Source organism: Pelodiscus sinensis, chromosome 6 (genome assembly GCF_049634645.1).
Source record: "Pelodiscus sinensis isolate JC-2024 chromosome 6, ASM4963464v1, whole genome shotgun sequence".
Taxonomy (NCBI): Eukaryota; Metazoa; Chordata; order Testudines; family Trionychidae; genus Pelodiscus; species Pelodiscus sinensis.
The window spans coordinates 105,816,006-105,838,812 of NC_134716.1; the positions used below are offsets into that span (position 1 = coordinate 105,816,006).

Consider the following 22,807-nt stretch of genomic DNA (forward strand, 5'->3'; position numbering starts at 1 on the left):
TAGGATCTGTCTAGGACACAAGTTCCCAACCTTTTCCAGATGGGGACCCATTTTGACAATTCAGGAAGACTTGATGACCCAAGGCAATTCAAAAACAGGGGGAAGGAGGGAGGCAGAGCCACCTGGGGAGACACTTCGCGACCCTTTTGAAATGTAATGGTGACACATATTTGGGTCCCCACCCATAGATTGGGAAACCCTGATCTAGGAAGATCCACATAGAATCTGCTTATCCCCGTCCCAACACAATCCAGAGATACTCCACCTATCTCACCTGTCTGTTGCTGGGCAGACAGGTAATGCAGAACAATGCTCATCATCCCATACCTTGTACTCATGGAGAAGGGAGCTAGTTTTGGCCCTAACTTCAGTCAGACATTTATAACATTATTTTAACAACTGATCTAGGCAGCACCATGTTCTAAATGTGGCCACTGTGAATACAAGCCAAGTCCATCTGCTACAAAAGCATTAGGAACACAGAAGTAACCAAATATAATGAAGAATAAATTACTCGAGATATTAAATATTCTGAGGGAAAAAAAATAATCCATAAAGCAAGTCCAAGAGACTGTTACATTTTCAGGAGGCACTAATTTGAATGAACTATAACTAATTTAGGTTTCTTTTTCATGCTACTCTGTAAGAGTGTCCCCACACTGCACCATAACTCAAAATAAGGTACGCAAATTGCTTTGCTCAAATTGCATCTCTCATTTCAGTTATTCAAAATAGCTTATTTCGTCATTTGGCACTGTCTACACAGCACCAAATTTTGAAATAAAGCTATTCTGAAATGTCCCTTACTACTGGTAGAATGAGGTTTACAGGAACATTAGAATAGTCAGCCCAAAATAACGGGCTCTCTGTGAAGACGTGGAATAGCTATTTTGGGATACTCTGGTATCCCGAAAGAGCAGTGCAGTGTAGATGTAGCCTCAAAGAATAAGTGACTCAATCAAATTTTACAAGTTTTATTCTACTTGAAAGAAATGAAAATTATCCCACATGCGCAACTTTTAAAATGATATAAATGTACTGGACATATATATTTAAGGGAAACAGCCTACATCAAGGACCAAAAGTTACTTCAGAGCTTTCAGAAATGTTTGATTATACAATTGTTAGAATACATCCAATTTTTATTTGAACTTTCTGCAAATGTAAATTTTCTAAAGGTGCGTATGCCACAGAAATGGTGAAATAGTAATTTATAATTTCCAAAGAATAGGTAGTGATTATTAATCCCGGTTCAATAACGTTATATTTTACATATGCTAGTGGGAAGCGGGTAGGTTTAAAAGATAAAATAAAAAAAGAACAAATTAAAAATCACCTAGAAAAGATAGATGCCTGCAAGTCACCAGGGCCTGATGAAATGCATCCTAGAATACTCAAGAAGATGATAGAGGAGGTATCTGAGCCTCTAGCTATCATCTTTGGAAAATCATGGGAGACCGGAGAGATTCCAGAAGACTGGAAAAGGGCAAATACAGTGCCCATTTATAAAAAGGAAAATAACAACAACCCAGGAAACTACAGATCAGTTAGTTTAACTTCTGTGTCAGGGAAGATAATGGAGCAAGTAATTAAGGGAATCATCTGTAAACACTTGGAAGGTGGCAAGGTGATAGGGAACAGCCAGCATGGATTCGTAAAGAATAAATCATGTCAAACCAATCTGATAGCTTTCTTTGATAGGATAACGAGTCTTGTGGATAAGGGAGAAGTGGTTGATGTAGTACTAAACCTAGACTTTAGTAAGGCGTTTGATACGGTCTCGCATGATGTTCTTATCAATGAACTAAGCAAATACAACTTAGATGGGGCTACTATAAGGTGGGTGCATAACTGGCTGGATAACCGTACTCAGAGAGTAGTTATTAATGGTTCTCAATCCTGCTGGAAAGGTATAACAAGTGGGGTTCCGCAGGGGTCTGTTTTTGGGACCGGCTCTGTTCAATATCTTCATCAACGATTTAGATATTGGCATAGAAAGTATATTTATTAAGTTTGCAAATGATATCAAGCTGGGAGGGGTTGCGACTGCTCTGGAGGATAGGGTCATAATTCATTGATCTGGACAAATTGGAGAAATGGTCGGAGGAAAACAGGATGAAGTTTAATAAAGACAAATGGAAAGTGCTCCACTTAGGAAGGAACAATCAGTTTCACACATACAGAATGGGAAGTGACTGTCTAGGAAGGAGTACGAAAGAAAGGGATCTAGGGGTTATAGTGGACCACAAGCTGAATATGAGTCAGCAGTGTGATGCTATTGCAAAAAAAGCAAACATGATTCTGGGATGCATTAACAGGTGTGTTGTGAGCAAGACACGAGAAGTCATTCTTCCGCTCTACTCTGCGCTGGTTAGGCCTCAATTGGAGTTGTGTGTCCAGTTCTGGGCACCGCATTTCAAGAAAGAAGTGGAGAAATTGGAGAGGGTCCAGAGAAGAGCAACAAGAATGATTAAAGGTCTAGAGAACATGACCTATGACAGAAGGCTGAAAGAATTGGGTTTGTTTAGTTTAGAAAAGAGAAGACTGAGGGGGACATGATAGCCGTTTTCAGGTATCTAAAAGGGTGTCATAAGGAGAAGGGAGAAAACGTGTTCTATCCTCAGAGGCCAAAATGAACAAGAAGCAATAGGCTTAAACTGCAGCAAGGGAGGTTTAGGTTGGACATTAGGAAAAAGTTCCTAACTGTCAGGGTAGTCAAACACTGGAATAAATTGCCCAGGGAGGTTGTGGAATCCCCATCTCTGGAGATATATAAGAGTAGGTTAGATAAATGTCTATCATGGATGGTCTAGACAGTATTTGGTCCTGCCATGGGAGCAGGGGACTGGACTTGACCTCTCGAAGTCCCTTCCAATCCTAGTATTCTATGATTCTATGATATATGTAGAACTAATTCAGTAGTTCAAAACATATTTACTTTTAAAGTATGAATTATAAGTAGGGAAAAGGAGGAACTCTCTCTTACCTAATGTTGCAACATAATCAGACTGTGAAAGATATAGTATTCAATATCACATGATTTAAGCAATTTGGGAACACAAATATTCAACAATTCTATTGCTTTGTTTTTAACTTTACTACGGAATGGTCTCCATTTTTTCTTTAGAAAGGTGTATAAAAGCAAGATGTTTCAAAAGTGTACTAAAAAGTTGGACCGCAGATGTATCATCCCACACAGTTTCAAGAAAAATTAAGTTTTGAAGTAACTGACAGTAGTCATGACTACAAACATCTAGGGTACGTCTAGACTACATGCATCTGGCGACAGAGGCATGTAGATTAGGCTACCCGACAGAGTAAAATGAAGCGGCGATTTAAATAATCGCCGCTTCATTTAAATTTACATGGCTGCCGCGTTGAGCCGACAAACAGCTGATCAGCTGTTTGTCGGCTCAGCGCGATAGTCTGGACGCTCCCCTGCCGACATCAAAGGGAGTTGTCGACAACCCAGGTATGCCTCCTGGGATGAGGCATACCTGGGTTGTCGACAACTCCCTTTGATGTCGGCAGGGGAGCGTCCAGACTATCGCGCTGAGCCGACAAACAGCTGATCAGCTGTTTGTCGGCTCAACGCGGCAGCCATGTAAATTTAAATGAAGCGATGATTATTTAAATCGCCGCTTCATTTTACTCTGTCGGGTAGCCTAATCTACATGCCTCTGTCGCCAGAGGCATGTAGTCTAGACATACCCCTACTGAAGAACAATAAAAATGTATACAATGTGGGGAAAGACACAAAGCACTATACTACTGCATCTGTAAAGGAGAGCAACAGGACAAAGAAACGTGAAAAACTTTTTTGCATCCCTCTTGGTCTGAGATGAAAACCATGCACACTCACTTTATACAGAAAGTACATGTATCAATGTATCCAATCTTTTCAGCTGGAGGGACTAATGTTATTTACAAAGGTCACAATGCTACTTTGGGGCAGATTGTCAGTCCTGTGCTACTCAGGCAGAGCAGAGGGAGAAGTCACCTGCTAGAATTCCTCTACTATACAGGAATCCCAACATGCATTGAGCTAGTATAGCCTGCCCCTACACCTCCCTCCCAGCAGACCCTGACAGAGGGGCATGCTGGAGGCCGAAAGAAAGTGTGATTTGGGCATTTGGCACATAGCCCTTTGAGGACCACAGTCAGCTGAGATAGCACAAGTTGAAGCAGTCCCCAGACTGCTTTAACCTGCACCAAGGCTTCCACAAAGACTCAAGCTGCACTGAGTGACTGCTGTTTCTTAGCATCTCCTCTTATTTCCCTATTGAGAGCTGCCATGGGTGGCTACATCAGAAAGGAAGACATCCTTTGCCAAGCATTTACCTAGGCTGAGGCACAGCAACCTACGTTTCTGTCCTGCTCTCTTGTAATAGAGCAGCCTGGGCTACTATCTCTTCCTACTCCTTTGCTGCAGCAGGTGAGATGGTCACATCCAAGCTGCTCTTGGGAAAACCATGGGAGGCAGTGGCCCCTACTTCCTACTAGCAATTACAAAAATCACAGGGCATGATCCAGGACCACATTTCAATTGAATATATATATTTTTTTCCTTTCAACACAGTTGGCACGGAGAATCACAATTTAAAGCCTACAAGATCACAAGTGATCTCGCAAGCAATAGGTTGTATACATTACTATCTATATGCTTGGCAACCATAATGCTATCTGACTGTTTCCACATTAATTTCTGATAAAAGCAAATTAACACTACACAGAACTAGGGAAGTAAGAGAGTAATCAATTAGCTTAAGCTTTAAAAGGCAGTAGGAGCAGGGCAACCTTCCCCCCTGCCCCCAGCTCCTACTGTGCTTTAAATTACAGAACCACAGCTTTGGTCCACGACCAGGCACAAGCAGGGACTGAGCTGGACTGCCTACTAAATTCAGGAGCTAGGCGAGCAGGCAGCCCGTCTCAGTCCCTGCCTGCAGTCAGAGACCAAACCCCGCTGCAGCTCTACAATTTAAAACGCAGTAAGAGCCAGGAGACAGACTGCCCAGCTCCTACTACCTTTTATATTGCAGAGTCACAGCAGGGTTTGGTCCTGGTGCAAGCCTAGACTAAGCGGGGCTGCCTTCCCCTATGGAGTAAGCGAAAAGTCAATAAAAATTCTATTGACTACTCGATTACTAAAATAACCTAAATTTAACATCCCAACACAGAAAGAACTATCTTACAGTTTCATTATTTTCATTTTTATTTTTTTAGGATCTCACTGTAAGGACTTTAGCTCTTCCCCGACTACTCTTGTTTCTTTAAAGCACACCTCCTCCTTTAAAGCATGCAAATCTCCTGCATTCCGTGCTGTAAATTGGTATGGCATAACATTAAGTGGATGGTTTTGTATTATGGCAAGATTTTGAAGCAAGTGTTGAAGTAAGTTAGTATTCTTTTCTGTGAAAAAGTAATAGGAGTATAGGAATATATATCCCCTAGCTATCAAACCTTTCCCAGAGCTGGACATAGGATTTCTTGCAACTATAATTAGTAAATCAGTCAAATAATAGTTTAAGAAATACAGTAACAATGATGTACCACTATACTTTCTTTCAACTTTAATACTTTAACATTAAAATCAGTAAACTTAATGAACTGTACTGAGAAAAATTATAGTGAAGAAATTCCAACCTTCAGGAAGCTACTTTCAGCTCTTATCAGTCTACAGTGACATATAGAAAGACATGATTTAAATCAGAGAAACATATTTCCCTAAAGCAGTGGTTTTCAAACTACAGGTTGCAACTCAGTAATGAGTAGTGGAATGCCAAGCAGTGGGTCTCATTGCTGCAGGGTGATCAGGTGACCAGTAGGGGTGCTAAGGCAAGCTATTTGCCTGTCCTGGCACGGCAGACTGCACTGTACCTCAGAAGCAGCCAGCAACAGGCCTGGCTCCTAAGTTCAGGGTGAGGGGAGGAGAGCACACAGGGATCCATGCACTGCTCCTGCCCTAAGCACTAGCTCCGCATTTCCATTGGCTGGGAACCTGCTGCTGGCAGCTTCTGGGGCACAAAAAGGTATTTGGTGCCAGGAGAGGCAGGAAGCCAGTTTTAGCACCCCTGCTGCACTGCTGACCGGGAGCTGTTCAAGGTAAGCCCTTCCTGCCACAGCCCTGACAACCCCAAAGCCAGAGTCTCTCCTATACCCCAAAGCTCCCATCCTCAGTCCCTCTCTGGAGCCCACACTGTTTAGTCAAATTATGCTGGGTCATGAGCATCAACAAATTTCTTCAACTGGGTCATAAGGGAAAAAAAAAGTTTAAAAAAAATTTGTCATACATGAGGACAGTGGTTTTCAAACAATGACTAGGGGGGCTGTTCCCTCTGCTTGCTACACTTGCCAACCCCCTTCTCTCTGGGGTAGATATCTAGCCAGGGAGAGGATACAGGAGAGGGCTGGGGGCAGGGTGTCTGGCCAAGGGAAAGGGGGCAGGAGCAGGCTGGGAATGTGTGTCTGGCCAGGAGGTACGGTGCAAGAGCAGGGGAGAGTTCGGGAGAAGACTGGAGGTGCAGTGTCTTAGTAGAAGGGATGAGTGAGTGGACTGGGGGTGCAGTGTCTCAGCTGCAGGGATGTGTGAGGGATGGTGTGTGGGGAAGGAGGAGGCTGTGCAGCTCCCACCTCCCCAGGAGAAGGGAGGCCACACAGCTGGCAGCTTTTGCCCTCCCCCCCCTCCAAGAGGAGAGGGAGGCCACGCAGCTTGCCGCTTCTACCCCTCCCCCCCTGCCGCCCTGGGGAGGGGGCAGACTGTACAGCTCGTGGCTTTCCCTGCCCCTACGAACACTGGGGAGAGAGGAGGCAGGGCAGCTGAGGGCAGAGGGATACAGAGCAACGTGGTGATGTCACTCTATTGTCCCTCAGGAATTCTTTTTTTTATGATAGAGAGCAATTATGAACAAAAATCTAAGGAAGTTAATAATGATACTGCTTTCTTATCAATACTACTGTATAAATAGCATGGCCAAATTAAAGATCATATTAGCCTTAAAGGTGTGGGTTTAGTCTGTAAATTGACTACATAGAAAAGAAGATTTCTTTTTTTAAACAGATCTGTTCCTTTGTACACTCAAAGTTATATCAGCTGAATGTGGTGACTAAATATTTCATCGCATTTTAAGCATGTGGGCCTTACTGAGTGAATACAGTAAAACTGTGTAAAGAATTTTATTCCATTTTAGTAAACACTAAACATATTGATGTATATGTTCTAATAAGTTACACCTGTGTGAAGCTACTGAGATCAATGAATTTTCACAAGCATTCCTGAGCACATCATCTGAGAATGAAGCCACGTGAGTGAAACTGAGAATCTAATATGCCCTGCAGATTCTTTATCAGTCACAATCATGTAGAGAGACAAAGAATCCAGATTGGCTCTCAGAGCTCAACCTAAATTTTCAGTATTTGAATCAGAATGCTGCTTTTTTTTTTTTTAATTTGAAAACTGAGCACATCTGATCTGGAAATCACTGACACAACCATGCCATTTTTAACAGGGTCACTTTTCAGAATGAAAGCACATTTACTTTTTTTAATCTTTATTAACCACAAAATAAGACCAGAAGAATGACACTTCTCACTCTTTTTGCTTAAACTGACATAATTAGGCCCTTTACAAGCATCCCCTCTCATTGTCTTCTCCCTGCTTTGCCCTTTCACTCTTTCCCAGGCATTCAGCTCCTCCATATATCCTCTCCCCTTTCCCCTGCCTCAAAGCAAGGTGCAAATCAATCCCAGTAGTGCAGAATACTAGTCCCTGGTCAGAGCACTCAGCTCATCAACAAGCTCTTTCCTTCCACACTACCTCAGGGAAGGAAGGAGCCTGCCCCACCAGGAAAGCTTAAGAGCCTGGAGCAAAGTGGGAGGGGGGGGGGAGCCAGGAGTGTCAAAGCCTCACACAGTGCTGGTATGGGGAAGCTTCTCTGTCCCTCAACTAAGATTTAGAGTGGCAATGAGGTGGGGGACGACAATTTCCAACCTGTTTGTGTTCCTGCCTCATCCTACAGGCTCCACAGCAGCCCTCAGGGAGGAGATTTAGCACCCTCTTCACTGCCAGCTCTCCTGCCCTGGGCCGGCCCCTAGGAAGTACAGGACTGCTTTATCCCCCAGGCACCTATCCCTGGTGAGCCACTTCTCTGGCTGGGATTGTTGAATACCCTGAAGTCAGGTACCCTGGGCCCTAGTGTACAAAGCATCCTTAGGGTTTAATCCCTTCCTGTCTACGCTATAGCTGGAGGTGACTGGATTATATCAGTGACCAGCAGCATCTTGGACCTGTTAAATGTCTTTCAATACTGTGTGGACAGGAAAGGACAAGCTGGTTCCAGCCACAAGTGGGCAAAGAGGAAATCAGCTCTGCAAAGACATGGGTTAAGTCAGAGGTCCCCAGCGCGGTGCCTGTGGGCACCATGGTGGCCACTTGGGCATTTATGTGTGCCCACCTAGTGACCAGGGCCTGCCTGAGCCATTCTTGCGCCCTGGGCACGTGAAGCATGCGCAGCCCCGCCCCCGGGCAGCCGGCAGCCCCAAAAGATTGGGGACCACTGGGTTAAGTCATCATTTCTTCCCTTCCTGTTCCCTGTGGCTGGAAGCAGCTCTCGTCACTTCCCTTCCTCAGACTGAGGAAAGGCTGCTGCTGGCAGTGATCACTGCTCAGCAGGGATAAGTGCCATGGGAATAAAGCAGTCCTGCACTCCCTAGGTGCAGGCACCAGCGTTCCCTCTAAGCTGCATGCCTGCATACTAAAAATTTTAGGTCTGCCCACGTCATTGTAAGAGCCGTGCAGCAGCACTCGCTGGCTGGTATGGAAGGTGAGTGGCAGCAGCAAGAGCCGCTGATGGCCTGGTGGGTTCCAGGCAGCAGGCGACTGCCCTTTTGTTCCTCCCGGAGCCAGGGTGCATGAGCTGAGGCTGTTCCACTGAGGCTTCCCCAGCTCAAACGGGCCTTGTGTGGCTGCTGCTTTACTCCACCTGGAGCTGGGACTGCCTGCAATACTATTTTTAGTACCACAGTCCCGCGGTACTAAAAACAGTACTGCGGGCAGTCTCTGCTCCAGTCGATGCACGCAGTTCTGCCCCAGGAGCAGCTGGAGCCGGAGTGTGGGGGCTTCTGGGGCCAGAACCTCAGTACTAAAAATACAACCGTCGCCCTGGCTGCAACCCCCACAAACTGCTTTCCATGTCAAATGTAGAAAGTTAGGGAACGGGGAGAACTGAGGGGAAGGTCGGGGTGAGGAGAGGAATGGGACTGTGCTGAGAGGAGAGGAGGGGGCCAGAGCAGGAGGAGAAAGGGGCAGACACCAAAGGGCAGGGTGGAGGAGAGATAAATGCCAGGGAGCCCAGAGGAGACAATGAGAAAAAGGGCAGGAGGGGGAGAGGAAGGAAAGAGTCAGTGGGGATGTGAGAAGGGAGGGGACAGGATAATGTTGGGAGAGGAGAGGGGACAATGGGGGTAGGAGGAAGAAGGGAGGAGAGGAGTGGGTGCCAGGAGAAGACGGGTTGAAAGGAGGTGTGGCAGGGGATGGAGCAAGTCATGTGTGAGGGCACAGAGGGACATGAGGAGAACTGGGGCAGAGGATGGTGAGGTAGTGGGCACCAGGGAGAAAAAGAGCAAGGAGGACAGGGCAGTGAGTGAAGGAGAAGGCACCATGAAGGTGCAGGGGTAAGTGAAGGTGAAGGTGCCAAGGGAATTGTGGGGGTGAAGCAGAAGGGCAGAAAGGTGGAGTGGAAAGCTGGGCACCAGAAGACAGAGGAGAGAGGAAGAACAGGTGGGTACAGGGAGGTGATAGGAGAGGGAATGGAGAGAGGTAGCTACAGATGATCAGAGTAGAGGAGGAATGGGAACAGGGGAAAGAGAAGGGCAGGTCCCCAAAGAGCTGAGGGGAGTGAAAAGGGCAGGAGCCAAGACAGCAGAGGAGGATGAGAGGTGGGGGGGGGGGGCGGCAGCAAGCACCAGGGGAGCAGATGGGGCGAGGGGAGGGTGGGAGACACAGCAGTAGAGGGGAAAGGGCAGAGATTTATAAGATATTTATTAATAACTTGGGTGCCACAATGGCACACATCCAAACAAGCACATGTGAACTCAATATTGGTGCACAAGACAAAACTCACTCCATTCCCAGGTGGAAAATCCTAGTGGGAACACTGGCAGGCACATAGGAGAGATTCAAAGGCCACCCAGCTGATTAGCAGAGTGCCCAAAGCCAGTAGCATATGCTTCTACAGGAGGCGCATCTCCACACGTGTCTCAGTACACACAAAATTCCACACTTGGATGAAAAAATTAGAGGGAACACAGGCTTGCTGGCCACATTCTGGTGTAAAACATGTCAGAAATTAAGGGAGGGGGAATATGCACCTTCATGTCCACCCAATGACCTCAGAAAGACACAGAGCCAGGTACTAAGAGAAGCAGTCTATCCCAGGGTCCCAGACAGGCATGGAGGGCAGAGAGCACAGGGCAGGGACAGTCAGATTAGTCAGTCAACCCTCAGTGAAACAGAGGTGTACAAGAATGTGTGCGTGTCACCACCTACGGTGTGTGGGGGGGGGGGGGAGGGACAGGAGTGCATGCCTAACCTCTCCATGTGAACTCTAAAACCTTAAAAATAACGTAAAAAAAGAATCCAACTATGCAATATTTCTTTTTTAACACGGGCTCAGTGAGTCAACTTGAATGTTTGTACTACATAGTTCTGACTGACTGCAGTTGAATTTGCTTGAATATTAGAAATTTTACAGGTGTCCTGTATTCAGCATATGGAAATATGGGCACCCTATTCACAAGTATCCTCACAGATTTCAACAGGCTTCTCACATGAGAAAGCTGGCAGGGCCAGACTCTTACTACAATGTACAAGCCATAACTAAAATTTTGTTTAGCTTGCTACATCATTATTGCTTGTTTAGGTGGCAGTACTTCAGAACATGTTACATTCACACAAATAAATGTATGTTTTATATATACTATAAATAATGGTTTCCAAAGCGACATCCAAGCAAGTCACCAAAATATAGTAAAGTCAACAACGTATTCAAACACTACTGTATCAAATGATAATTTTATATTATACATAAAAACTATATGAAAAATTATTAAAGGTTGCAAAGTCAAGTACTCAAAAGACAGGAAATGCCAGAATTAAGGATGTCTGCCCATAGTTAAAGGCAGAGGTAACAGTAATATCTATTGTTAAAGTTAGCTGACACTTTAAGCACCAGATTTTCAGTTCACTTACAACTTTGTCAAATTTTAATCCTTTGGGTTGAAATTTGTTATACCAGGTGCATGCCTCAAGCTAACTTTTTAAGTTTCTGCAAAAACAGTTCAGCTGTTATAGGCAAGAGAAAAATGTTCTCAATACTTAAAAAAAGAATCCTTGCAACTGTAACACTGAGAAACAATAGTATCTCACTACTTTGAAACAGGGAACCTGAAGTCAGAGATGTACTTTTTGTTGTCTGTATACAAAACCTCCCAAATGTGTCTGTTGTAAGTCTCTAAAAATTACTCTGCATATGCGCACCAGAATTTTGTTAGAGCTTGGCATCAAAATTCTCTAAACATTCAGTTTGCACTAGGGATGTGAAGGACTAATTGAAAGGTTAATTGACTAGTCTCTCCAGCTATCCCTCCTCCTCCTGCCCCCCCCCCGCCTCTATCAGAAAGAGGCATGGGGGGAGGGGGGAGGGGGGAGGAGGAGGTACTTCAAAGTGGCAGAGACGCATGGAGCCTGAGGCCAGATCCCGGGCTCCATGCAGTACTGCCACTTTCAAATACCACAGGCCAGCTGGGGTGTCCCCAGGCTACACGCGGCGTTTCAAAGCCGCAGCGCTGTGTGCAGCCTGGGATCAGTGGGGGAATCCCCCGCTGACCCCAGGCAGCATTGACGCTTTGAAACACTGCATGGAGTCTGATGCTAGGCTCCCCGCAGCGTTTCAAAGCGGCAGCACTGCATGGAGCCCGAGGTCAGTGGGGGAGATTCCAGCTGATCCCAGGCTCTATGCAGTGCTTTCGCCTTTGATGCAACCCTATGGCTGTTGCTACACTTCAAAGGCAGGTGCCCTATCGACTAATCGAATAGTCGAAGCAAAATGTATCAACTACTCAATTAGTCAATTACTCGCAATTTAACATCCCAAGCTTGCACTGGCATGCTCCAACTTAGTTGCTACCCCAAGATATCAGGCCTGCTGTGGCACCCAGCATAAAAAGTGCTGTGCTCTCAGTACTGTGCTGCTGTGCTCTCAGTACTCCCTCTGCTGTGCTCTCAGTACTCCCCAGGAAATATATAGAAGCTTCACAACTCAAATGTAGAGGAATACAGGTAAGATGGGATTAAAAGGGGTTTTTAACCATTAGAAGACACTCCCTCTTGGACTAATGCAGGCCACAATTTCAGAGACCTAGCAGTCCTCTGCAGTCTAGGAAATAGCTATGAAACCCACCAGCAAAAAATGTGCACAGGTCAACATAGAGTAATAGCCTCCTACTGCTACCTCTGTAAGCTCAAGTGGTAGAATTCAGGGATGTTAATGATTAGTTGACTAAATAACAGAGAAGTGATTGGTTAACGATCCCAGTTAACTGCAATAACCCCTGTTCTCCCCTCCTTCACCCTCCCCCGCCATGCATGCTCTACATTTAAAACTCAGACAGGAAAGTTTTCAATGAAGAGCACGCAGGGGAGCTGCCTGCCACCTGTGCTGCTGTCTCTGATACAGAGGCAGCAGTGCAGAGAGTCAGGTGGGAGCTGATCTGTGCAAGGAGCCAGTTTTTAAACTGTCTCCCCTCATGAACCAGCTTCCACCTTTCACCCCATGCTGCTGCCTCTGTTACAGAGGCAGCAGCACTAGGTGACAGGGGGCTCCTCAGGAGTGGAACCAGGAATGCACTAGCTGCCAGCCTCACCCCGACGGGCACTGAGTAGTCATGTACTCACTTTTTATAGAAATTTAGCAGTTACGTTATTATTAAAATAACTATTTTTTGGCATCCCTAGAAGTCTGTGCTGTAGATCTAAAGTCACCAACACTACCAGTTACCTACATGAGGAGGGTTAAATTCCACAATGGAATTTGTTTTTTCAGTTTGCAATTGTAAAAACCTAAAGTACATATGAAAACAATGTTAAAGGAAAATTGAGATTTCAAAGCCAAGCACTAAAATGATAGGAAATGTCAGAATTAAAGTTGTCCATGCAACTGTAATTTGCCCCCTTGTGCAGTATGAGACAGTAATCATATGATCATATAAATTTTCCCTTCAAAATACCTTGTCTCTCATAGTAAATGATACTCAGAATGAGTTGAGGATGTATAGTAACTAAGTCTGTCGTCTATAGGATCTTAGCCTCATTTCTTGCAGAAGTTGAAGGTTTGTATTTAATGGGGAAGAAAATTATAGAAATTGAAAGGATAATCTTACTGTTAAGGCAATAGTGCCACCCTGAAGAACTGGATTCCATCTTCTTGCCACAGAGTTCCTATGTGATGCTTGGCAAGTTACTTAAGCCAAAGTTTTCACAGGTGGTCAATAACTGCATGTTCCTCACTTTTTGGGTACCCAACATTAGGACACCCCAAACCTGATTTGCAGAAGCACTGAACACTCACAGATGCAAATAAAGTGAAAGGGAGCTGTGCTTAGAAAATATTAAGCAATGTAAAATACTAAGTATGCAGAAAAATCAGCATCCAAGATTTATGGATACTTTTACAATTTTGACCTTAATCTCCTTGTGTTTCAGTTTCCATCTGTATAATGGGGGTAAACACTGAAGTATAAAAATGGCCACAATAGAGCCATATGACTGCACTAGGCAAGACAAATATGATCATATTACCTCACAGGAATGTAATGAATATAACTTCTTTCTAGTTTGTGAAGCATTCCGATACTTCAATAGTAAGCACTACAGAAACTCCATGAGGAAATTAATAATTCTGTCTTCAGTATGGAATTTGGATAGTGTGTAGTAAATAAGTTATAGAGCAATATATTGACTGGTGATGATAAAAATATATTATGAATAGGTAGCTAGTCTGTAAGCACTGTCCATCTTGAGCACTGACTAAGACCTGGGCCTGTGGAAAGTAGCAGCAAGTGATAATGTAAATGAAGACGACAACATGATGCATAAACACAGGGGCTGAATTAAGGTTGCATTTGTAACTTTCTTTAATTCTGGTATTTTTTAGACCATTACTTTCCACTCTTACTATTATTTAACAGTTTTTGTATATGATGGGTGGGTAAGCAGGTAGGTAGGTGGAGGGGGAGGAGTTTGAATGAAATGTTTCACATCAATGCTTGGCAATGCTATTTCGCAAAAACTAGAGAGACTTTGCTTCACAAATGTGAGTCCTTTATACCTATGGATGAAAGAGTGCTATCAAGGTGAAAAAAAATCTATCACTGAGAAACAACACTGATTTACTTTGAATACTAATGACAATATGAAGCAGCATTTCTGATTGCTTTTATTAAAGGCAAAAAATACTTTGTATTAAAATCTTTCAGTTTTAACATGGAAGACATGAATAATTGTTCTTTTCTTTTTTGATTTGTTTTAAGTGAAGTATAATCTTTAAATTCTTTCTGTGAGCACTATTAATGATTATATTCAATTTAATTAAGTTCTTGTTAATTTTATATGTACATTTAGGTCAAAATCCTCTCTACCACTACTCAAGTTTTCTGTGATAGATAACGGGGCAGGGAGCAAGACAATTGTTAAGTTCTGCCCAGTCTCTGCCAAACTCCCTTAAGCAGTTCTACAATTCCCAACTCTCTCACCTTTGTGAAGCAGACCTGCACCAGTTTCAACATAAGAAGGCCCTTTTTGCACTTGGGGTGGAGGTCTGAATTTGCATCTTAAAGCAAATGCTGCCTATAAGTGAAAAGGAAATAAAAAGATGAAAATTTAAATAAATGGAGCAGTAAATCCTCAGCATAGGCCTTTAATAATTCTCTTTTTAGAAGAGTTTCTCTGTGATTAAAAAAGGTCATCATTAATGCACAGAGAATCCATATTAACAAAAGACTTGAAGATGTCTCCATATAATTATTGGACCTATGATCATTTGATCATTCTAATGAGAAGTTAAGCTAAAAAGTAAATTTTCTAAGACCTGGAAAAAGAAAAATTCAGAAGCAGCACCAAATTAAAATGGTCAGTTCTTTCTCCATTAAATGCAACATTTAATGTTTGTTTATATTTTGTACTGTCATATTCTGAGAAACAGAATAGTTATTTTAAGATAGTCTAGTCTTTCCTTACTCTCCATTCTAAATCCAAAGTCATCACACCAGAGATTATCTATAACTACTGAGTACATGCGTGTGTGCGCACACACACACACACCCCCACACACAAGAGTATATATAGTCCAACGGAAATATTTTCTAGCAACAGATTACTTAGCTGAATTTTTAATTTCAAGACTAAAATAATTTCTTCTCTATTTCTAGATACATAAACTCCGTAATTTAATTTCTCTTACCTAAGCAATTATTGATATTTCACCAAAATGTTTTGGTGTCTGGAATGGCACTTATGAAATAAATTTTAATATAAAAAGAATATTAGTTTTGTATTACTACATATGTTTGGCACATATAAAAGCAATGTGTTTAACAGCTTACAAGACTGAAATCTGCAATAGAACACCTTTATTTCAATCCATAGCTCAAACCATTTCATGATTTAATTAGCATCTCTTTCACCTATTACTCCTCCAAGTGAGTATTCAGAGGGCCCAATCAGAGTCAAGGCTGCATTGTCCTAATCAAACAAACACAATACAGTCCCAAAGAAATTACAATCTAAAGCCTTGATCCTGCAGTTAGATACATATACAGGCATTGTGCCCAGAGTGCCAATGAAGTCAACGGAGTGCAAGGGTCACTTTATATGTCCAAATGCAGGATTGAGGCCTAAAAGTGATTGCACTGGATTGAGTTCTGTTTTATTTCCACAATTAAGAGAAGCATGTTGACATTTTAACATTTTTTAAATGAACAAAGATATACCTTCATCCTAAAATCCAGGTTATTTATTTTTTTAAAAAAGGCAACTTCAGGAAATACATCTTTGCCTGAATCCTTGTACCAATTTTATGGAAATGACATTGTGTACAAAACCAACACAAACAGAAAGAACAAAAATTACTATACAGGGAAAATAAACTACAACATACACAAAGTGCTGTTAAATGCACAAAATAAACTGAAAAATGTTTTTCTCCCTATTCTCTTTCAGTTACAAGAGACATCACATTACTTTAACACTAATAAAAATAACTTCTATTTTTTAAATGTTATGCTGTTAAAATACATGTAAGTAAACTATTGTTTCTGTTTTTTAAGAAGTTTTCTTTATGGACACACAACTGCTCTGACAAATGGAGGACCAGCATAATTTCTTATGCTTGAGGAAAAACAGAAATGAAAATTAAATACCACTTCTTTTGTACAATTTTAAGATTTTCAAAATGAAATTTTAAACTAAAACTAAAGTTCTCTCAGTAAAGTGTGTACCATAAGTACTTTTAATTTATAGATATCCAAATATTTGAGTTTAAGAAAGTTTATTGATGACCCTACAAATTCTGAATTAACCACATTGCATATCCCCTAGGGGAAAAAAACAGGATAAAAAAACCCACAAATACATAGTCTATAACTCCCATGTTTGTTTATAAACATGTTTTTCATAAATATGAACTTTATCCAGAAAAATGTATGTTTGGGGATTTTAAAAACAAGCAGTAAACAGTGTCAGAAGAGATACTGACAGGAACTATATAAACAGCTCAATTTCTACTCATATCATGCATGCTTAAAGTCAATTGCCTTATTTAATTTAAATTACTAAAATCAAAGTGCCTAAATCAAACAAGTTCATTAACATTCATCTACCCAAAACTAATTTTTACTTGTTCCAAAGACTTGTTTTTTAAAAATGATGAGAGAAACCCTAATGCAAATGTCGCTTCCTGATGATGAAAATTACTCAAGTACAACAACAGTTTTTGCACAGTCCTTTCTTTCCTGTAAACTAGAACTTCGTTCAGCCTCCACACACCCAACGGCCCAAAAGCAAACAGCAATTCAGTTACACACAGAGACAGGACAATTAGAGACAACTTGCAGTTCTCTGTAATACATAAAGTTTAAAAATAAAAGCTGCTTTATTAAAGTATAAATGGTTCCTCTCCACGCATGTAGGCCTGAGGCCCTGTTGCAAACAGTGTCTCACAGGACCAGGCAGCACAAAGACAGGAATGGGAGATTAGTGGGAGGGAGGGAGGCCGGGATTGGGGCTCAGCAGGATCTTCAGGCTTTTTAAAATTCAAACTGCTCCCTGACCAATACAAATCACGGACACGCTACTGACTACTACATGGATTTACAGCATTAAAAACACGCCTTCTATGTGACAGCTATATTAACTTCAATCTTTTAACCATGTATAGGACACTGCAAGAGGCAAGATAGCAAGGTTGAGGAGGAAGACTCTGAACACAAAACAGAAAGTTACTTTTAAAGACACATTAACCATTTAATGTAACAAGACATCTCTCTGAATAAGAAGAAAACCTACTACAAAATAGTGAAAGTTTATTGTGCAATATTGCTACATTTTAGCCACTTTAACATTTCCTTTCAATATTGAATATGAAACTTAGTATCAAAACTGCCCGACGAAAGCAAATTTTCACTAATGATGAAGATTTATTGGAAGTATTCACTGATTATCAGCCACTACTTTAAATTTACCACATTTTCCCAACATTCTCAACCCCCACTACACATTAATCCAAGGTTTACTTTAATATAAATCAGCTACCATTTACTTTTAAAGATCTGACACGTATCAAAAGTCATTTACAGACACTTTTGACCTGTTAAGATGACACCTAACTACACAAACAGCATGGACACAAACAGCCAATAACAATCCTGGGACCTCAAAATGTTCTGACCTGACAAGAAAGGATGACTCTTAACTTAAGTCCCATATTCTTAGGGTAAGATCTCAGCTTTACTTTGATCCCTGAAATGCCATATGTTTATAACTCTTATACACGACCTCTGCCTATTTTTTCCAGTTATTAGAAAGCATAAAACACGATTTTTCTATAATTAATTACTGGTTAAATATACATAGTATCTATGTTTATGCACTACATTGAAAACACACACTATACTCCACGTGTACTTCCTCGGGTCTGCAGGTGTTCATGGTGTGTATATCGTTCAACAAGGGCTAGTATTCTATAAATAAAAGTAGTGATTATAGCGCGAGTCAATTACTATATATTTGGGATTTCAATACTTTAAACTGTACAAACCCGTATGTATTAACTTTTCAGCGTTCAAACTGGAGTTTGTTTAAGGAGACTTAGTGGTGAGGATAATGGGTATATTTGTTTCTAGCTATAATGGGTATATTTGTTTCTTCCTGCTTCTCACACTGCTCTCTCCCGGTCCAGAGAACTCTCTGGGCTGGTTGCGTTCGGACCTCCCCTCTCGCCTGCCCTAGTGAAGTTGTAAATATGGCAAGGGATCATTGCACATTTGCTGTTAATTGTATTGTTTCCTCCTGCTGCTGCTCTCCGGGTTGAGGCCTGTCACTGAGAAGCCGCTTCGCCTCTCTAATCCCCGAGCTAGAGTAAAGGCGCTGGCCGGCGGGCCTGCGCCCTCCACCGGGCCTGAGCCTTCCGGCAGCCCGGGAAGAGCCAATCTCCTCCACCAAACCCGACAGAGGAAGGGGGTTGTGCAAGGAACACCTCCGGCTGCCCCTCACTCTCCCTCTACCCGGGTAACAGCTAATCCCCTCTGCTCCCGACAGAGCTGGGCCGCCTGCGCTGGGAGGCCCGGCCCGCTGCTGGAGAGGGCAGGGAGGGGAAGGGGAGACAAGGAGGGGAAATTACCTGAGCAAATCGGCGTCTGAATCCAACGAGAACCCGAGAGAGGGGGAGAGGAATCCGCCCCCCTCCCTCCTCAGAGGAGCCGCCGCCGCTGTTGGGCCGCCGCCGCCGCGGAGCAGGAGGAGGAGGGGAGATAATATAACAACAATAATCCGGGCCGGGAGGGGGGCTGGCTCCTCTTCCGTCTCCTCCTCAGTGCAGCGAACATGTAGAGCCGGAGGGTGAGCGGCCGAGACAAATCCCTTCCCCCTGAGCCTGCTTCACAACATCAACACGGGCCGGGCAGAACCGGTTCCGAGACACACATCGACCCGGAGGGCCACCGCCTCTCCCTCCGTGCCTATGAGTGTATGCGGGCGGGGGGGGGGTAGCTTAGGCACGGTGAGTCGGTACCGAGGGGGGGCAGGAGGCGGGGGAAGGATCCTGTGTGTGTCTCTCTCCCTCTCAGAACAAAATGCCGACCGGAAGTGCAGCTGCAGGAATGACTCCCTCCACCGGCGCCAAACACCCAACAGCCTCCCCCTTCCCGCTGCCGCTTGCCTCCTCCTCGTTCGCTCAGCCAGCCCTGCTTCCGCCACCGCCACTACTGCTCTGCTCCCCACCCTGCAACGCACAGCAGCAGCTGGAGCTGTTCCTCTCCCTCACCTCTCGGCTGCCACAGCTGATGTCCTTCGTCTGTCTCTCTGCCTTCTCCACTCTGCCTCTGAGTTTCTCTTTCTTTTCCCCTTTTCATCTAGATGAATGCAACTGGAGTTTGCACTTAGGCCTGCGCCAAGCAAAAAGGAACCTGCGATCTGTGAAGAGGGGGCCATTTGAAAGAAGATTGTCTTTTAATGGTGAAGAGAAGGGAGACTTTACATGACTGCAAAATCCTTCCTCGTAGGAGAGGCTTCAGAAGGTTCATTAAAATGAATCCCGAAAAAAGGCAATCTTTCTCGCTCGAATGACGGCGATTTGGCAGACCTTGAACGCTTGCAGGATTTTATTTTATTGTTGTTCTTGTCCATATGTGTGTTAAGATGCTATGGTAGCAGGATTTAAAACAATCCGTGCTGAAAATGTTGCTGTATCGAGTGATTTCCAGATGAGTATGGTAACCGAATAATTGATTGTTTTTACACAGCGTTCTTGAGCAAGTGCAGGGGGAGAGACTGCTATTGAAGTGAAGGCGCTTTGCTTGGACATTGAAATGTTTGTTACAAGATTTTACTAGGCTTATTATGTGTCATAAAGGAGTCTTTGGCGATGGCAACAGCCCTAGTTTGAAAGGTTTTTTTTTTTTTTAATTTTCCATTCAGGTATTGTTTGTGATCGTACCACATGATAAAACGAAGTGTCGTTCATTTTGGCTAGGTTAACAGCTTAGCCTGCCTCCTTTTTTACTAACTGTTGAAGTCCTGCAGTCCTTACTCAGACAAGACTCGGATTATGTCAATTGTAGTCTTGTTTGAGTAAGGACTGTCGGGTTAGACCATACAGTTGGACAGTAAGTATTTGTAAATGTGGAGTGCGCCCTTTTGGTTCTGGATGTACGAGTTTACCTCTTGGATAAATTACTTCCAGATCATTATATTGCTGTTACATACAATTCATCTGGACTCTCTCTGACCTCTATGGAATAATTGCTGAAATAATACCAGGTATGTCTCCACTATCGTTTTTTAAACGTGGCTGTACTTCTCAAATTGAAAACTATTTCATAGTGTCAGAGTGGAATATAATGCTTTTTAAATGTACATATTTTGGGTGAAGAAAAAAGGGGGGATATTGTATTTTAGTATTGAGGATACTAATTTCATACAGTTTATATAAAGGGTCAAAGACTGCTTAAACAACACTTTTGTTTGAAATTTTGTTACCAATACTTGTTACAAATAACCATTAAGGCCCTGATTCTGATTCTGCAAATGCTTAGGCATCACATGCAAAATCCGGGCTTTCAGTTATTCCTCCTCTTTTTGTAGATTGTTCACAGAGTACTAAGAAGGGAAGGGGTTAAAGTGACCAGAAAATGTGATTGTAAAAACACAAACCTTGGCAGGGCCAGGTGTATTATCTACCTGTAACTTATCATTATTATTTAACTAGATTCAAGTTTTTGTTCTCTAGGAAATTGTATTAATATACCCATACAATAAAATATCTTAAAATCAATTAGTAGATTATAAGGACAGAAGGGACAATTGGATAGTAAAATATTTCTCTGTGAAATGTGGCTATACACAAATGTGTTAGTAATAACATACATTAATCTATGAATTTCAGTCAGAATAATTGATTAAGAGTGATAGCACCCCTTTTGTCTTATCAACCCTATTTAATTAAATTAGGCAGTAATACTTGGGGGAAACGTCATTATTGCATTAGCTCTGCATCAGAAAAAAATCAACTTATTAGAAGCAATGTTTGTTTTGGAAACTATTGTTACAATATGGTAGATTCAGAGTTACTGTAAAATTAAGGCCTTAAGTAAAAACAATATATATTTTTATCTAGTTATTATAAAGTAAGATCCTGATCCTGCAGTCCCATCTACACAATTATATATCTGCGCTCCATTGTCTTTATTGGACTCCACCTCCAACCATAAGTATCTGGCCATATATGTCTACAGAACAATTTATTATACATAGTCATATGATTGATGTCCGGGAGGAAGAGAGATTATGGTGTCATGAATAGAGCCCTGGTTGCAGATATCCACGGATAGAAATCCGTATCCGCCGATCTGCAGGGCTCTACTCCCAGAAGATGCTGCAGCCAAAGGAGAGGAACTTAATGCCATCACTTCCAGGACCAGTGAACAATGCGGCTGGAAATGGTACAGCCACATGTTCAGGAGGCGCTGCCAGTGTGGGGCGCTGGCTTCTGTGAGAGGTGGCACCACATTCCCCTCCTTTAGCTGCAGTGACTTCTGGAAGTAGAGCCCTGCAAATCAGTAGCTATTGATTTCTATCCACAGATATCCACATCCCTGGGCAGAAATTTGTATTCACACAGGTCTCTAGTCCTGAAAAATGTTACAACAAAAGTGAATTGCAGGTGATAACTCTAAAAGCTTTAGGCCTCATCCTGCTTCCTTTTCAGTCCATGAGAGGCAGCTGAGGCTTTCTTTTCCTCTAAATGACAAACGTATGGCCATCATCACAGTAAATCTAAGATAGTTACCCACTCTAAATGTGCACACTTTTTATTTTCTGATTATTTGTTAAAATTAATAAAATAAGTATGCATTATAATTTTTCCATGTGTTTTTACAGGATGTGGTGTAAACTATCCATTCAAGTTTTCTCTCATTTTAAGTTCTGCATTGTGCACTCTCATAGTGGATAAAGCACTGGAGAGAGACTCAGGAGACCTGGATTCTATTCCTGGCTCTACCACTGGCCTTCTGGGTGACGTTGGGCAACTCACTTTATCTGAGCTTCCCCCTTCTGTAAAAGGAGAATAATGATACTGACCTCCTTTGTAACACACTTTGAGATGTACAAATAAAAAGTGATATATAAGAGGTTTTTATTATTACTGTTGTTTCTATTAATGATTAGTCCTCCATGTGTAATATGTATTTCTGGACATATTTTTTTAAGGAAGATCTTGGACGTATCTGCATAAATAGAAAGTCCTCACAACATAGTTATATTTTTAAATAAATAAATTTGACTTGCTGGCAATTAAGAAAAATGTGCACAATTTTGGGAATTCATTGTATATATGTCTTGTGAGAGAATGCAGTGGAGCTCAACTAGCATTCTAAATTTATCAAGTTATTCAGGATTCTGGTATGAAGGCTGAATTACAGTAGTGAGTAGGAGGAAGGCAATGATGAATTTTGTCTGCCAAGAATGTAAATATAAAGTAAT

General features: G+C 42.5%; 1 protein-coding gene and 1 long non-coding RNA gene across 9 annotated transcripts in view; one reads left to right on the forward strand and one right to left on the reverse strand.

Annotated features, from left to right (window-relative positions):
* The window catches only part of NIPBL (NIPBL cohesin loading factor), a 312,487-nt gene extending 292,807 nt beyond the window's left edge, over positions 1–19,680 (reverse strand). For 5 of the 8 annotated variants that reach the window (XM_006139462.4, XM_006139457.4, XM_006139458.4 and 2 more), the window contains exon 1: positions 18,948–19,086. The gene's annotated coding sequence lies outside the window, so the exon portion shown is untranslated. Of the gene's footprint in view, positions 1–18,947; positions 19,088–19,589 lie in introns of those variants that run through there. The other 3 variants (XM_075932528.1, XM_006139460.4, XM_075932529.1) reach the window with 3 other exon arrangements.
* LOC142829968 (uncharacterized) lies at positions 19,193–22,455 on the forward strand. Its single transcript, XR_012904948.1, has 3 exons — positions 19,193–19,325; positions 19,682–20,584; positions 22,205–22,455. It is a non-coding gene; the product is annotated as an uncharacterized LOC142829968 (long non-coding RNA).
* Positions 22,456–22,807: the final 352 nt, after the last annotated feature.